This window comes from Rhinatrema bivittatum, unplaced genomic scaffold (assembly GCF_901001135.1).
Source record: "Rhinatrema bivittatum unplaced genomic scaffold, aRhiBiv1.1, whole genome shotgun sequence".
Classification (NCBI taxonomy): domain Eukaryota; kingdom Metazoa; phylum Chordata; class Amphibia; order Gymnophiona; family Rhinatrematidae; genus Rhinatrema; species Rhinatrema bivittatum.
In genome coordinates, this window is record NW_021820281.1 from 796073 (window position 1) to 801093 (window position 5021).

Here is a 5021-nt window from a genome sequence, read left to right on the forward strand (position 1 = left end):
TAAGTTAGCATCAGACCATTTATCAAAAATCAATTTTAGAATATAAAGATATTTTAAGGCAGTCTCAAGGACTGAAGGGAAACAACAGTCAGAAAGGAGAGAGAGAGAACATAATACCTAACTTAAACAAAATACCTGAATAAGGTTAAACATACAATCACTATACATGTGCACACAAACACGCAAAAAATACAGATAATAAAAAAATTTTAATACTTACAGACGTCGTTTTTGAAAATTATTTTTTTTTCTTTTACCTGGAACCAGCAAGCTTCTTCTCTGAACTCAAATATTCTTCGGGATAACCTCCAGATTACCTGGGCAACTCTCTATGGACATAAAGCCAAATTAAATGTCCATGAACCAAGTTTACTTTTGTCCACCAAAAGTAATACTACAGCAAAAAATAATTATAATAACAACAGCTATTAAAGTCCCATCTGGGGTGCCAAAATGTCCATAATTTCTGGACTCAGGGCCAGAGCAACAAGAACACTCTGACTCAGTACAATAGTACAAAGTGAAATTTATTTGGCTTTACCAAGTGTTCCTGGGAGATGCTATATGCTAGGTGCCCTCTATCTTTTCAAAATAACAAGCATCTCCCAGAATAACAGGAATGGCTCTCCTATATAGTCAAAAATACATCATTGCGAAGTTTCTAGAATCACATGACTGCCCAAAAACTCATCTACAAAACCACATGATGCTGTTGTCATGATAACCTATTATGTATAGGAAATGCTTGTGAGGACATCCTCCATTCATTTGTAAAAATCATACTCTCCACCTGTCTTCCCTGAAACCACCCTTCCACCATAAAAGTTCCTTTATCAACATGGCTTTGATGCACTCTGTTCTTCTGTTCTTCTCTTGATATTCTTTGTTGTGTAAACAGATAGCAAGTCTGTGGCTTGAATAGGAAGCTCGGCAAGAATTCGTTCTCTGGAGCCAGGACTTAATAAAAACTGTACCCTCAGCGGCATCTTCATTCACCTGGCTCCTGTCCGTTGAGATAGGCATCTGCAAGACAAAAGCCTGCATCCTGGACCCAGCTTCCCTGTATTGTGGTGCAAACATGGTCATTGATGCCTTCCTGGCCTGTAATTATAGGCTTTGCAGAGCCTGCCAGTTTCCAGATCTTTCCACATCCTTTGAGTCATGCACTATAGTTCAGCAGTGTCAGTGTGAATCAGCCCTCTGAGGATTCTAGAAATGGCTGAATAAGTCACAGTTCAGAACCAGAATTATGAATTATATCAAATTCTTCTCAGGTGAACTTTCTGATCATGCTTTGTGAAGCATTTCACACAATAATAACCAGCATGACTATTATAATGAGAGGTCTCCATGAAAATATGTCAGAAATAACATATAAAAATTACCATTGATCTAACTGGCAGGAACAAAATCCAATATTAGTGTCAACTGTGAGTGCACAGATTAAAATCATGTTTTATTCTTATGACAATTAAACCATGTTGAAATGTCCAAATAATTCACACAACTGGAAGCACGTTCTAGAATGTATCAAAAATTGTAATCCTTCTTGTGTAAATGTCCTGTCAATATTTTCACAGTCAATTTTCTCTAGCAGAACAAACCTGCAGTACAAATGTATATGGCCCATATTATTATCTACTTGTTGATTAAATTGTGCTCATTAAAATACTGGAAATAAATCCAATAACAGCTTGAAACCTTGTGGCCAGAAATGCCATTGCCACTTGATGCTGAGAAAAAAAGATTTAGACAGGAATCCTAATAAAGTGTCTTCATTGAAAGAATAATTTTACATAAGTGAAATATGCCTTTTATACACATAAGAGAAGAGGTGAAACCCAAACCCAAAGAAATCACAAAAATATGTTTAGGTTAAGATGAGCTAAATCTGTGAGTCCTACTCGGTCGCTGTTTTACGGCACGGGTGCAATTATTGAATTGTTTGAATCCCTAAAGCTGTATGAAATGTGACTTAAGCAAAGACTGTGAGAACCAATATCTGCCGAAAAAAGCTTTTTCTCCAAGCCTGACTAGCTCAGCCGGTAGAGCACGAGACTCTTAATCGCAGGATCATGGGTTCAAGCCCCATGTTGGGTGAGGGGTGTTTACTTTTTCTGTTTCAGTAATTCATTAGGAAAACTATAAAAATGTTAGTGAAGCATTGGGTACTTGCCAGGTTCTTATGGCCTGGATTGGCCACTGTTGGAAACAGGATGCTGGGCTTGATGTATCCTTGGTCTGACCCAGTATGGCATGTTCTTATGGGTATCTCCTTTTCTGAACATTTAAGCAACTTAAGGGGCCAGAAAATATATACTATCAGTTTCCAACCTGCAGAGCAGAAATGACAACTTCATATGCTTCTCAGAAAAAAGGAGTCCATGTTCAAAATCACAAATATTCACCCAAAGGGAACCACTTTCTAGAAATTATCAAGGAATTGTACTTCTTCCTGGGTGAACATGATGTCGCTGTTTCCTCAATCAATTCGCAATAGCAGAGCAAATCTGCAATACATAATATATGGCTTTTAATAGAATCTATTTTGACAGGAAACATAAACTGAAATAATGAAAGCAGAAAAATTCAAACATTCAAAGAAAAAAATCAATGTTCATAAAACTTTCATTCTCAGTGACTTTGAATCAGAGGTGCTTCTACTCAGAATGGAGAATTTCCTCATCATTGTGTTCCGTAGTTGACGTGGATGCCCTGGAATCTTCATGCTGCATTATGAGCAAAATGTCCTCAGTACTTGGGAGAAAATATACAGGATCCTCCAAGCAGCTAAAACGGGAATGAAAGAGGATCTTAAAGTAGGACCCACCCACTTCATAATGAATGAAAAGCAAAGGCTTCTTATCGAGAAAGCTTTGACCCTCTCTTGCAAAGCTCTGTGATACTTTATGGGTTTTTCCCTTAATTAAGATGAACAGAATCACATCCTGTAGATGTGAAGGTCCAGGAATATCTGTGAATGGCCACGAAGATGAGTGAAATGCTTTTTAAGGTAGTTAATTAAGCCTCAAAGAATGGACAATGAATCATGCATATATTGAGTTAGCACCCAGAACGCTAATATTCAACACACTTTCTGTCTTTGAGAAATATCTTGAAAGTGAATATTAATTTTAAACCTGTTTTGCCAGATCTTAACTATTTGCTTACAATTTAATGCAAAAGTTTGTTATGATCAATGTGGTATAGTTTTGCAAGCTCATCTGTTTTCTTGAAAGTAATCTCTAAAGGTTTCAATTCAATTTCAGTTTAGCATTAAATTCAGCACCTTTATGAGTGTGTAAAAGAAGTATGCTTTTTCTAGTGATTATGACCCCCTCTCTATGGAGTTTTTAACGGTAGCCATGCGAAGGGGATGATACATGATAACTATTTTTCATAGGGGGTTACATTTGTTATATAGTTAGTTATCTGAAATTGAATTTAGTCAAATAGTACAAATGAAAAGGAAGTATTTTCTTTAATTCTCAGAAAGAAGGTAATTCTTCTCAGGTGAACTTTCTGATCATGCTTTGTGAAGCATTTCACACAATAATAACCAGCATGACTATTATAATGAGAGGTCTCCATGAAAATATGTCAGAAATAACATATAAAAATTACCATTGATCTAACTAGCAGGAACAAAATCCAATATTAGTGTCAACTGTGAGTGCACAGATTAAAATCATGTTTTATTCTTATGACAATTAAACCATGTTGAAATGTCCAAATAATTCACACAACTGGAAGCACGTTCTAGAATGTATCAAAAATTGTAATCCTTCTTGTGTAAATGTCCTGTCAATATTTTCACAGTCAATCTTCTCTAGCAGAACAAACCTGCAGTACAAATGTATATGGCCCATATTATTATCTACTTGTTGATTAAATTGTGCTCATTAAAATACTGGAAATAAATCTAATAACAGCTTGAAACCTCGTGGCCAGAAATGCCATTGCCACTTGATGCTGAGAAAAAAAGATTTAGACAGGAATCCTAATAAAGTGTCTTCATTGAAAGAATAATTTTACATAAGCGAAATATGCCTTTTATACACATAAGAGAAGAGGTGAAACCCAAACCCAAAGAAATCACAAAAATATGTTTAGGTTAAGATGAGCTAAATCTGTGAGTCCTACTCGGTCGCTGTTTTACGGCACGGGTGCAATTATTGAATTGTTTGAATCCCTACAGCTGTATGAAATGTGACTTAAGCAAAGATTGTGAGAACCAATATCTGCTGAAAAAAGCTTTTTCTCCAAGCCTGACTAGCTCAGTTGGTAGAGCATGAGACTCTTAATCTCAGGGTCATGGGTTCTAGCCCCATGTTGGGCAACGGGTATTTACTTTTTCTGTTTCAGTAATTCATTAGGAAACCTACAAAAATGTTAGTGAAGCATTGGGTACTTGCCAGGTTCTTATGGCCTGGATTGGCCACTGTTGGAAACAGGATGCTGGGCTTGATGTATCCTTGGTCTAACCCAGTATGGCATGTTCTTATGGGTATCTCCTTTTCTGAACATTTAAGCAACTTAAGGGGCCAGAAAAAATATACTATCAGTTTCCAACCTGCAGAGCAGAAATGACAACTTCATATGCTTCTCAGAAAAAAGGAGTCCATGTTCAAAATCACAAATATTCACCCAAAGGGAACCACTTTCTAGAAATTACCAAGGAATTGTACTTTTTCCTGAGTGAACATGCTGGTCGCTGTTTCCCCAATCAATTCGCAATAGCAGAGCAAATCTGCAATACATAATATATGGCTTTTACTAGAATCTATTTTGACAGGAAACATAAACTGAAATAATGAAAGCAGAGAAATTCAAACATTCAAAGAAAAAAATCAATGTTCATAAAACGTTCATTCTCAGTGACTTTGAATCAGAGGAGCTTCTACTCAGAATGGAGAATTTCCTCACTCATTGTGTTCCGTAGTTGTCCTGGATGCCCTGGAATCTTCATGCTGCATTATGAGCAAAATGTCCTCAGTACTTGGGAGAAAATATACAGGATC

The 5021-nt window shown here is 36.6% G+C and overlaps 2 non-coding genes across 2 annotated transcripts; both read left to right on the plus strand.

Annotated features, from left to right (window-relative positions):
- Positions 1-2027: 2027 nt before the first annotated feature.
- Positions 2028-2100, plus strand: TRNAK-CUU. Its single transcript has one exon. It is a non-coding gene; the product is annotated as a tRNA-Lys (tRNA).
- A 2166-nt stretch (positions 2101-4266) lies between these two features.
- On the plus strand, positions 4267-4339 carry TRNAK-CUU. The gene has a single exon. It is a non-coding gene; the product is annotated as a tRNA-Lys (tRNA).
- Positions 4340-5021: the final 682 nt, after the last annotated feature.